The sequence below is a fragment of the Lycium barbarum genome, chromosome 4, assembly GCF_019175385.1.
Source record: "Lycium barbarum isolate Lr01 chromosome 4, ASM1917538v2, whole genome shotgun sequence".
Taxonomy (NCBI): Eukaryota; Viridiplantae; Streptophyta; class Magnoliopsida; order Solanales; family Solanaceae; genus Lycium; species Lycium barbarum.
In genome coordinates, this window is record NC_083340.1 from 16083829 (window position 1) to 16097523 (window position 13695).

Consider the following 13695-nt stretch of genomic DNA (forward strand, 5'->3'; position numbering starts at 1 on the left):
TCTGCCTTCTACCTCATCTTTCTGTTGCTTTTAATTTACATGAGCAGGATACTTCCATATTAGCTGTTACATTTTTTTTCAAAACTGAAAAAAAAAAAAAAAAGTATGCTCAAGATGAGAATGGAGTCCTTTTGTTTCAGTAAAGATTAACTTACCTATAAAGGCACTGCCCGAAAATTGCTAATTACTAATGGAATTTGGCTTGTCTGTAACGTTTGTGATGGCTTTTCTGTCGAAATTTTTTATTGACGAGCTAAATTCTAATAGGACATCGGCTGGAAATTAGCGATTTTCTTACAGCGAGATGCTTATATATCCTGAAGGATTGAGCTCATCGTTATCAATTTTGAAGGTAGAAAATTATTTTTTGTTTTAGAAAGCAACAAAGTGAGCCTGTCACTACAATTGAGTGGTGCTCATGGGACAATGTAGAAAGTTGTGAAAATTGCAGTTATTGTTTGAGCGAGTATATAACAAGTTCTAATAGTTTGGTGCTAGGGTCTTATAGAGAAATTATTGGTGGTAAAATTTACTCGCATCTCGGTGTTCATATGGGAACTTTTATTATTTAATCATGGTTAAATAAAGTGTAAATTTACTTTAAATAATTATTAATGTTAACTTGCTTGATTTGGTGTGTGTAAGTATTTTCTATCACATGGAGGGTAGGCAAACACATCCTAATTTGTTATGACCTTTTAGAGTCTTATTTTTCTTCTTTGGTTCCTCTCCCATGTATCGGCCATGGTGAATTGGTTACAAATAATATTGAAGGAATAATATATCGGTAGCTTCAATAATAGATATTCTTTGTGATTTGGTAAATTGGAAATGCTAACTAAACCACTAAATTAGGTGAATTAATTCAAAACTAAAATTGTATAATAAAATTTTTGCACACCTAAAAGGCTATGCTGTGGATATTAGGTGGTTACTGATTCTAAAACTGACAAGTGCACCACATAATAAGAGCTTAGTGGATATGAGAAGGTATTGATTGTGAAATGACTAATCCACCACTTAAGCTGAGTGGATATAACCTTACTTGATTTTGACTAAGTTGCTTCATCACGTGTCTTATTTTACATGACGCATTTTTTTAAAAATAAAAAGATATGTGAAATTTTCTTCACCACTCATTTAACATATTTTTGGTGCTTTACATATATTTGACTTTTTACAAGTTAAAAAATCTTCAATTTAAAATTTCTTACTCAATCACGTAAAATAAAATAGAGGGTGTAATAAGTAAGAGATAGTTATCCACTTGAATATCACAGCTAAATTATAAATTCATTAATCTAGCAGATAAACTTCTCCAAAAGGATGATGATACCAACACAAGTAAATAATGACCAACAAGACAACCAAACAACTACTACAACAACTATGGCCAACGAATCAAAAAAGAAACTACTGCAACAATAATCATCAATTAGTCCAATAAAAGCAATCAATATACAGAGTGATACCTGTGAGATAAAAAGAAATTTCTTGTGACTTCAAAGTGAAGTAAAGGCAACCTTTTTTCCTCTATAAAAACACACTTATCTCTCACAAGAAAGGCATTCAATCAAAAACCATAATACAAAATGGTCTTCAAGTTGAGACCTTTTTGCACTTTGCTTCTTATTCTTATCTTCAGTTTTAGTTCCACAGTTCATTCATCAACAATTAATCATAGGAAACAGGGTATAAGACATGTCCATGGAGTTCATCAAAGATGGCAAAAGGAGCCATGGATGAATCATGGGAGCAACAGGGGGCCTCGAAAACACCTTGTTAATCCAACGATTAATCATCGATTTGATATACCTGAACTGCCTGTTTAGCTCTTCTAAATCTTGAATCTTCATGTTAGTTTTAGGCTTTTGAAGTTACCATGTTGTATTTAAAGAGTCTTGTATCAAAGCATATTGAATAAATGTAGAATCTTTATTCCTTTTGTTTGGCTCATGTTTGGTGTATTTATTCATTATCACAAGGTGTTGGCCTTTCTATTTCTGTGCTAATGAGGACTTTGCTAAACTATTGATGAACGTTGTTCAGATTGTAATTTTCCAAGAATTGGAGTATATGAAAGAAAAACAGAGAAAGTGAAAGTAGAAATGACTGAACAGTGTGTGTGAGAGAGAGATCATCATTGGTTAATTCTGCGAAAGAAATGAAGAGATAATAGATTATTTTATTTTTATTAACGGCGATTTCTGGGTCAGTTTAAAAAGTTAGATATCCATCAATGAGAATTTATACAGCCAAGAGTGCACATTATTTCATCGAATATCTGCTGCCTCCCACCCGCACAAATATAAGATAACTTTTCTCCCCAAACTAAATTCGTAAAAACAGAGAATCTCTACCATATGTCTTGTCCTGAAGAACGTTTTTTCCCCTTCCGATACAGGTCAATAATTGTGGAAAGTCCGGATGATCACTATAACATCTTTTTGGTAAGATAAATAAAGTCCAACGATGAATCATAATTTAGGCCGATAAAAAAAACACCTAATTTATCTCTAATTAGGCTGCATGTAACAAGAGTACTCATCATTGTTGACAAAAAATCATCACACTACCACATGGTTTCTCTCCGAAGTAGTCGTCAACAATACTAATTTATTTCTTGTGTATCAGAGATGAAGCTTCTTCCTATAGGCATGCCAAAAGTGGAAGCAAGTGAATTATTCCCCCTTCTTCTTGAAGCAAAGGATAATAAGTGAGCATAGCAATTAGATGCAAAACACATTGTTTACTACTATAAAAACACTCGTTGTCCCACTTTGAATAACTTGCCAATTTTTTTTTTTTTTTTTGAAGAACTGCAGAGTCAACATTTTGAGTGTGACTGCATTATCAAGAAACAACTTATACCAAGTACAAGTCCCAACAAATTCTTTACCGCCCGTTTGGATGGTGGTTTCCATGGTTCATTAATGTATGATTTTCTATGAAATTATATTTATTTGCATTGTTCTTAAAATTATATGGTATGATGTTGTGAACCCGTGGTTCATCCCATGGCTATATAACTATAAAAAGTCTCAATTTTTGTAATTAAGGATTTGATAATTTTTCTGTGGTTACGTATTTCATTTCTCCATTATACCCCACCCTCCACCCCACCCCCACCCTACCACTCACCCCCATCTCACCCTTGCCCCAGCCTACCCCCGCCCTACCACCCCTCACCCCAACTACCCCATTCCTCTACTACCCACCCCACAACCACCCACTATCCCCACCCTCATCCCACAACCATCCACCTCACACCACCCACCCCTCCACCACCTCCACCCACTACCCCTCACCACTACTCACCCCACCCTACCAACCACTCACCCCCACCCTCATCCCACAACCACCCACCCCTCCACCACCCACCCAATACCTACTTATTTTTAAAGTTCTTTACCTGAGTTTTATTAATATATATAAACTAATTTCTAATTAAAAGTTAAGGATATTTTAGTAAACTTATAAGTTATTATACAGTACCAAACAGTCAAAACAAACAATACAAATGTTATTAAACCACAACAAACGATACAGCCTATCCAAATATTGTGTTCATTAATACAGTACAATATAATACAACACTATACTGTACCATACCATACTGTACATTAATGAATCATGGGAAACATTTATCCAAACAGAAGGTTAAAGTTCCATTTGGACTAGAACATATTTTTCCATTAATTTATTTTTGTTTTACATTCGGCGTACGATACACGTTTTGGCCCAACTAATTCGAATTCGCACCAACAATCTCACGTTGGAAGTAAAATGCTCCCTACCAAAGGCAATTCAATTTTCAAGGCTCGCAGGGACAGCTCCATGTTACCGGGTTCATCTGAATCCAGTACCTTTGATGCGAAGCATAAATTTATGTGTAAAGATTAATTAAAACTATAATAAATAATTTATATGAACTCATAACTTTAAAAATATAATGAATTTAATGCTAAAAATCTTCAAGGTTGAATCCATCCAACTTAAATCCTGAATCAGTTTATGAGGGCTTGGACCCGAAATTTCATAGGTGGTTCGCTTTGAAATGACTTCATTAATATTTTAACACATACGTGCACTACTTGTTGTGTAGTAAATTTTTTGTCAGTCACTATTGGATGTGAATGAACATAAAGTTCAGCAGATGGTGAGTCTTGATTCTTAGCAACATAGGCGCTATCTTATTTATGTTAGGGTTATTTCCCATTATTAATACTATATTAATAAGCATGATTTACAGAAAAACCATGACATTTCCATTTATTCCATTTAGGTCATAGAGGGTATTTTAGTATTTCACACAAATGATGTAGTAACTCAACCAGCTAGCAAAAAAAAGTTACAGTAGCTGCCGTTCAAGTTTTTGATCTGTGGACTAATTTGCCCCTTTGGAATACAAACACAATTATCGGAAAATATGGGTCCCATTTAACTTTTTAGTTCCATTGCATTAGCATATCTTTGATGTCAACTCCATGGCTACATAAGTGATTGAGTAGTAGTAGGATCTTGGCTTAATGCAAATGCGGCCCTCTAAATTTGTTTCTTTTTTTGTTTTGATATCTCAACTAAGTGTTGTTCCAATTGAACTCATGAACTCGTACTTTTAATAGGAGTGAATCCGAGAGAAGCTTCCCGTTATCCTAAAATGACAGAAAAGCCCTCGGATTTCTCTTTAATTACTTACCCTAATAATTGAGTATTTTACTAATTGTGGGCCCAAAATTTCACATGCAATTTTGAAGACACATAGTACAAATACTGGGCCCACTTGAGTTCCACATTGGGCAATTTGCAGAATTGCCCTTCTTTTGGGGTGGTCTTTAAATTTTGCCCCTCATATTTGCGGTCTTTAAATTTTGCCCCTCATATTTGTGGTCTTTAAGTTTTGTCCTTAGCTTGGATACTTGAGGTTCTGGGTTCGAACCCCCGCTCAGGCATAAAATAAAATAAAAAATTCGCAAGGCAGGGCTGGAGGGAGTGTATGCCGGATCCGGCATAAAGTCCTTAAGGAAACTAAAGTTATGCCGGAGGGGGCATAATTTTTCCTCAAGGCATAGTTTAGTTATGCCTTATGGGGCAAAATTTTTCCTTAAGGAACTATGCCTTATGGGGCAGACTTTTAATTAAGGCATAACCAAAAGTATGTCTCATAAGGCAGAACTTTTCCTTAAGGCAAACTTTTAGTTATGCCTTAAGGAAAAGTTCCGCCTTATGGGGCATACTTTTAGCTATATTTTATGGGGCACACTTTTAGTTAAGGCATAACTAAAAGTATGCCCCATAAGGCAGAACTTTTCCTTAAGGCATAATTAAAAGTTTGCCTTGAAAAGTAAAAAAAAATTATATATATATATATATATATATATATATATATATATATATATATATATATATATATATATATATATATATATGTCTCAAGGCAAAGTCTGCCCCATCCGACATAACTTTAGGTTTTCCTTAAGGATTGTATGTCGGATCCGGCATAAAGTCCTTAAGGAAAAACTAAAGTTATGCCGGAGGGGGCATAACTTTTCCTCAAGGCATAGTTTAGTTATGTCTTATGGGGCAAAACTTTTCCTTAAGGAACTATGCCTTATGGGGCAGACTTTTAATTAAGGCATAACCAAAAGTATGCCTCATAAGGCAGAACTTTTCCTTAAGGCAAATTTTTAGTTATGCCTTAAGGAAAAGTTCCGCCTTACGGGGCATACTTTTAGTTATATTTTATGGGGCACACTTTTAGTTAAGACATAACTAAAAGTATGCCCCATAAGGCGGAACTTTTCCTTAAGGCATAATTAAAAGTTTGCCTTGAAAAGTGAAAAAAAAAATATATGTCTCAAGGCAAAGTCTGCCCCCTTCGGCATAACTTTAGTTTTTCCTTAAGGATTGTATGCCGGATCCGGCATAAAGTCCTTAAGGAAAAACTAAAGTTATGCCGGAGGGGGCATAACTTTTCCTCAAGGTATAGTTTAGTTATGCCTTATCGGGCAAAACTTTTCATTAAGGAACTATGCCTTATGGGGCAGACTTTTAATTAAGGCATAACTAAAAGTATGCCTCATAAGGCAGAACTTTCCTTAAGGCAAACTTTTAGTTATGCCTTAAGGAAAAGTTCCGCCTTATGGGGCATACTTTTAGTTAGTTTTGCCTTAAGGAAAGTTCTGCCTTATGAGGCATACTTTTGATTATATTTTATGGGGCACACTTTTAGTTAAGGCATAACTAAAAGTATACCCCATAAGGTGAAACTTTTCCTTAAGGCATAATTAAAAGTTTGCCTTCAAAAGTAAAAAAAAAAAATATATATATATATATATATATGTCTCAAGGAAAAGTCTGCCCCCTCCGGCATAACTTTAGTTTTTCCTTAAGGATTGTATGCCGGATCCGGCATACACTCCCCCCAGCCCTGCCTTGCGAAATTATTTTTTTATTTTATGCCTAAGCGGGGGTTCGAACCCAGAACCTCAGGTATCCAAGCGAAGGACAAAACTTAAAAAACACAAATATGAGGGGCAAAATTTAAAGACCACCCCAAAAGAAGGGCAATCCGTGCAAAATAATGTTCCACATTGCACACAGAGTGCAGGTCCAACTATTCTTTTGGGCATTTACGTTCTCCCAATTTTTCTACTTCAACGTGTTTTCCCCATCTTTAACATTGTAGGCAATTTTTTTGCTCATTTTTGTAAATGAAAATGATCTTTCTTTTCCTATTGCAAATAAAATTGATCTAACTTCAGCATATGCATTTTTAAATCTTATAAATATGAATAGTAAAGTGCTTTTTTGGGTTAAACAAAAGAAGCACATTCTTATAAATTAAAACTGATCTTTATTTTCCATTATTATAAATTAAATATGATCTAAATTTAGTATACCCATGATCTCTAAATCACGCTGGATTTCACTTTTAAATTTGAAAAAAATCCTAACTTCATCTTTCGAAAGGTTAGACTTGAAAGCAATGATAAATTTTCACGAGGATATGGCTATATCACAAGGCATGCTAATTTAATTCAAAAGGTGCTATTTTTGGGACACAAGCTTTAAATATTTGTCTTAAGCTTAATTTCCATTGACAACATCAGTGATTAAAATCAATTTTTTTGTTTGGAAACTTTTTAAAATTTGTTTTGTTATTCTAAATCCTTTCATAAATTTTGTTGAGAACTAACATGTTTTATTATTACTGATTCCTTTGCTACTCCATAAATAGCTTAATAACATTAGATCTCTTATTCAGGATTAACTAATAATATAGATAAAAAATGATAGAAAATATACATTATGTTAAAAAAATTATTGATGCACTTTGACTTGACTAAGCTTTTATATCATTGCTATTTACGATATTCTATAAGACAATTTGGTAGGACGACTCCATTTTTTTTTTTAAACAAATATTACACACTAAGTTTGATTGTATAATATAACATCTCGTACCTTCGGGCTAAGGTATGACCCTTATAACGAGAACATAATGGAACCAAGATGAGGAGTATAGGAAGTGTTTCGAAAACCAATCAAGTCATAAGAAAATTCCTTGGGAAAAGTAAAGTTGGAAGCTACCCTACAGAGCCTGTTTTCAAGTGAGTTTGCACAGGGTCTCACTTCAAGTGAATATTCGGGAAAATCTATAAGGAATTTGGGAAAACTTCCTTATAAGAGTTGTAGATCTTTGAAATACCTTTCCAACGGTATATTATGGGGGTCAAACGGACATCTGTACAAAAAGTTATAGGCGTTTTACTGAAGGATCGTAGAGAAGTCTGCCAGACAAGCGTCTGCGACACAGAACGCGAAATGCAACGCAGATGGTCATCTGTGACGCATTTCCCAACACATTTGGGCCAAAATTTCTGGCCTGAAGTTTTCAGCATTCTATTTTCGATACGCTTTAGCATCTGCGGCGCAGATGCACCTGAGGTTCTTTAAAAGCGTGTTTTCCTGAATTTTTATTCCATTTTTCATTTCTTCAAGCCCTAGCATGACTTTTCTCTCCTCTCCTCATCCTCCCACATCAAGGTAAGTCTCCCCCTTGTATCCCTAAGTAATTCTAAGACTTATACATGGATTCTTGACAAGATTCTACACTACAATCTTAGGGTTTTCAAGAAAACTCATCTCAAGGTTCAAGATTCAAGCTTTTGAAATTGTTCTTCAAGATTCAAACTCACTCAAGTTTTTGGAGTGATTAAGGTATGTAGGGTTTCTATCCACGTGTGGGAACATCATTGTTCTTCCCTACTCTACATTCATCCATGAAAATGTGAAGTTCCACAAACCTGGGGTTTCTACTCTAATTCATGATGACCCTAAGTTACATATACCATGACATACCATGTTCGTATTAATAATTCGTTATTGTATTCGTGATATTCCATATTGGTTATAGGGAATCCGTCAGTAATCCTTGAACACCCATACGTTGCATTCCATGGGTTCTTAAATGCATGATATGAACTATATGCTTATTTCGTGAAAATCTACATGCTTTCCATGTTTTCATACAAGTTATACTATATACTTATATTCATGCTATATTATACTCACGAATCGTGTTTACAAGCCATGTTCACAAATTATGTCTACAAGTCATACTTACAAGTTATGTTATACAAACCTTGGGCTCAGATGCAACTTATATCCATGTTCATGTTTTTTGGGAGTAGCATAGGTTTATCAAGAAGACTCAGACAGCGTGAAACTACATATGCCAACGTAGGCTAAGGGTCGATCCACCCAGATTAGGATGACACCTTCAGACAATTGAATTGGATCCTTTCATGTCATGCTTATGTCTCATACCCTGGCAAGGTTCTACTCTGCTGGTCGGGCCAGGTACCAAACTCTACGTACCTCCGTGATGATTCCATGTTGTTGGTTACACTACGGTTCTCCCACAAGATACAGATATACATATGTACTTAAAATGTTTTTACTCATGTTATAAATTAATTCATGTCAAATGATGCTCATGTTCATGTTCAGCTTACAATTTCAGTTTCAATTCTATTATTTCATTCAGTTGTTTTACATACCAGTACAATTCAAATGTATTGACGTCCCCTTTTATTGCCCGGGACCTGCATTTCACGATGCAGGTAGTTATTTACAGGATAGCGGATCTGCTCGTTAGGACATTGCTCGTATTAGCTTTTGGCGAGCCCCATCTCATTCGGGATTTTGTCGTTATTTATATTTCATGTCCATGTTGGTTATGCAGTCAAGGTATGCCGGGAGCTTGTCCCGGTAAACAGTTTAGTAGTAAGACTTACGTTTAGAGGTTTCATATACTAGCTAATTATGTCATGTCAGATGCTCAGTTGAGTTAGCCTCGTTGGCTACTGATAAGACGTGGATTTTCAGGCTTTCTACATCCACTACTTATGCTTTTCAGGAGTCATTTCAAGTATTTTTCTCTATTTCTATTATGTTTTTGTGTGTTTTCAGGTTTTGTGAGTTCGAGGGCATAAAGGGAACAAAATGGCAGAAAAATGAGCAAAAACGATCAGAATTCGGCGAAGATGCGGCACCGCAAGTTGGAGATGCAGTCGCAAGTTGTTTGCACATAATCAACAGAGAATTTGCCAAAATATAGCAAGATGCGAAGCAATATTATGCACCGCAAACTCCAATATGCTTTTGCATATGCTAGCTCTGAGCAACCAGTGAGTCAGACAAACTGCACCATATTGCGGAGTACATGTGGCACCGCAAACTCTATATGCGGTCGCATACTCCTGTTGCGACCGCATAATTGGTGCCGTATGTCGTCATTTAGGCTATTTTTGTACTTTTTTTTCTCCCTCTATAAATACTAGTGCCTACGTTTTCGTGGACATCATTGAATATTTCTTAGACAAACTTTACAACAACAACAACAACAAGCCCAGTATAATCCCACTTTGTGGGGTCTGGGGAGGGTAGAGTGTACGCAGACCTAACCCCCACCTTGTAAGGTAGGGCGGTTGTTTCCGAAAAACCCTCGGCTCAAGAGAGGAGACAAAGAGAGGAAAAGACAAAAGGTTAGATATGATCAAGCGTATCGAAAACAATATGAAAGCAAGGAATAACAAAGCAAGAAAGTCATGGTAAAAGGAGAATTAACTGTTATAGATAACTATGAAAAATGAAAACAATGAAAGTAAATAAGTCATTATAAACCAACAGATACTCGCAGAAATCAAGAGACAAGAAACTATAGAACAACATAACTACTCTTAAGGGAGGATAGACGCGACTACCTACTATCCTTCTACCCTAATATGAGTCCTCCATACCCTCCTATCTAAGGTCATGTCCTCCGTAAGCAGGAAATGCGCCATGTCCTATCTAATCACTTCCCCCCAATACTTCTTCGGCCTACCTCTACCTCTTCTGAAGCCGTCGCTGGCCAACCTCTCGCACCTCCGCACCGGGGCATTTTCACTCTCCGCATCACATGCCCAAACCATCTCAGCCTCGCTTCCCGCATCTTGTCTTCCACTGAGGCTATTCCAACCTTGTCTCGGATGACTTCATTCCTAATCCTATCACTCCTAGTGTGCCCACACATCCATCGCAGCATTCTCATTGTTGTCTTTTAGCATTTAGAGCATTGAATATTGGTTGTTGAAGGTTTCAAAGAGAATCTTATACTTTTGTCATCATCTTTCATCAACCATTGTAAGCTTTATGAATATTCTCTTTACCATTGTCTTATATTTAATGAACATGAGTAGCTAAATCATTTAGCTAAGGTTGTGAGACCAAATGTGTTAGTTATGTGATTGGATTTTTATATTTCAACTATATTTGTATGTTAAGGTGTTTTCTATTAACTCTTCAAGCTTTAATGTCATTTAATGGTGGCCAACATTATTTGAGCCTAATGTGATGACCCGCCATGTCATCATGCCACCTAGGCGCCACGTGGAACTATTTTTGCCATGTAGGAAGCTTATGTGGATGCTTACATGGAAAGGAGGCTAGCTTATGTGAGAAGGTTCTAGAGAAATATGGAGATTTTTCATGGAAGACCTTAGAACCTTATGGAATTGCATGGAAAGTCCTTGGAATAATCTAGTTGTGTAGAGATTTCTAGAATAGGGGCTTATTTGTAAATATGTAGGGACTTGTACAATAATTATTATTTACATACTAGTCCCTAGGTGAGTAGTATAAATAGGAGGGTCATTCATTTGTAAATCATCAAGCAAAATCAATTAAGTCTTCTATAATAAAAAGCTTCTTTCTAGTAAATTTCTCTTGTCTTTCTCAATTACTATTCCCTTAGCGATCTTGAGTGTAGTAATCTAGGCTGACTTGGCAAAGCAAGATCGTGAGCAAGTTGTGCAAGAACGTGAGCGAGTTGTCAAGTGTCGCACGTGCGCTTAGTTGAAGACTAAGGACGTGACACTAAATACTCTTACTTTGCTTGGAAAAGAAAGTAAGGGTTAGAAAAAGAGTTAATAGCAAGAATCTGGGGCTTTAAACCCCATCTAATAGCTTGAGCTAGGAATAAGAAAGCTACTTGAAACCAAAGATGGGGATTCACATTTGTAACATTCTAAGGCTTGGAAGAGCTTAGCAATGAGATTTACTAATTTGGTTGGAAGACTTTTGGTAAAATTAAGCAACCCGTTGTTTACTACATCTAAGCATATATATATAAATAAGTTGAATCCATACCTAATTGCATTAGTTTCCTTTGGAACCACAACCTTAGTCCTTTTACCAATAGATTATCTTTCATAGCAACAAATAGCGATAAATTAGTTAACAATCTTCAAACCAATCATTATTATAACCCCTTCCCTAGAAATATGAACTAATAATCGAGCGTTACACTTAGTAAGTATATTTCTTCATTATATTCTCTGTGGGATTCGACCCCAACCTTGTTGGGTTCTATATTTGAACAACGACCGCTTTACTCCTATTTTAAAGGTGTAATTTGGGCGTATCAGCTACATTACTATATTCCGCATTCATGATATACTAATATTTCAAAACTTATGATTATTTAATCCCATGTTTTATTCACACCATGCATGTTTATATTATATTCCGCATCAGTTCATGCCCCATGTTGATTCAGCAAGCCATATGATTCGCTTTGTCACATATAGCAAGGCACCTAGTGCCGTGTTACACCCAGACCATAATTCGAGACATGACATGTAAGTTACAATTTATCCTAACAAAAAATGTTACTAGTTTGGAAGATAAAAGAGAAATAGTATAAGGTTAATTGGGTACCATTTGCTGACATATACGTAAGATATGACGAGAAACACAATAATTTGAGAAACAAGACATCCAACAGCTGAATTGCAAGTGTTCGGATGCAAAAAAGAAAAAGTCAACAAAATGAAGAGAATATAGATAGCATTTCTTTTCTTGATCTTTTATTTTTACACAATAAGAAAAAATATTCAACTTAAAATTTCTCAATATGTAGTACTATTAAAAAGATTAAAGAAAAAACAGCACACAGCACAAACAAAAAGAGACTGATTTCTGTCATGTTGATTCCAAATTTCCTCGTCCATGCTGGGATTCTTCCTTCACATGGTAGGTAGAAGTAATTTTTTTTCACCTTTTCCATCGCTAATAATGTCTGTTTAATACTAAGTACTGCAAAAAAAAATTATAAAGATTTAACTTATATGCACTAATAGTCTAAAAACATTTATACTGTTACTGTAAAGAATTTTTATTATTAGTATCTTTTAACTATTGTAGGTTACTTCCAAGGGAAGCAGTTACCTTTAGTAATATTTTATGCGACTTTATTTGTACAATTGTTTTATTCTGACAGTTTATACAAGTTAAACATAATTATAAAGTAAGAAGAGATAATTGTCCACTCAAATGTCATGATTCAATCCTGAATGCATTCATTTCAGCAACAACCAACACAATGATGATAGCAACAAATGTAGACAAGACCTCCACAATAAAACAAAAGACCAATAATCACAAGTTCTACTTAACACAAGCAATCAATATTCAGAGTGTGACATATTAATTGTGTGATCCAAAATGATAGTATATCTTTTGATTTCTTTCTTAAATGATAAAAAGAAATACTTTTTCCTCTATAAGAAGCCCTAATTATCCAAGAAATGCATATCAATTACAAAGCCACAACACAATGGTCCTGCTGTTTAAACCTTCTTGCTACCTTTTACTTCTTGTCTTCGTTTTCAGCTCTTCTGCATCAGTTTATTCAACTGATATAGGAGTTGGTCATGGGAAACTTGACAAAAACCATGTCCAGGACGTGCATCAAAGATGGCAATGGAGGTCATGGATGAATCATGGGAGCTTCCGAGGACCTCGAAAACATCTTGTGAATCCGACAGTTAAGCGTAATCCATTTGATGTTCCAAAATTGCCCGTTTAGCTCCTCTAAATTTCCATGTCAACTTTATGCTCTAAACAGTTGTTGAAAGAATCATGTCATGTGTCTTTTCTCATAATGGTTGTGTCCGCTCCAATTTGCGCACACTTTGATTATCTCACGTGTACTTGTCACCTCCCACTAGCACAAGTACTGAATAACTCTGTCCATCAAGGCTTAGGCAGATGGAAAGAAACCAACCCATCAAGTGTAATATGCATGTATATTTCTATCAGGGAAAAGATCTTTCTTCCCCTCCCCCTTTATTTACTTCTGCTCAT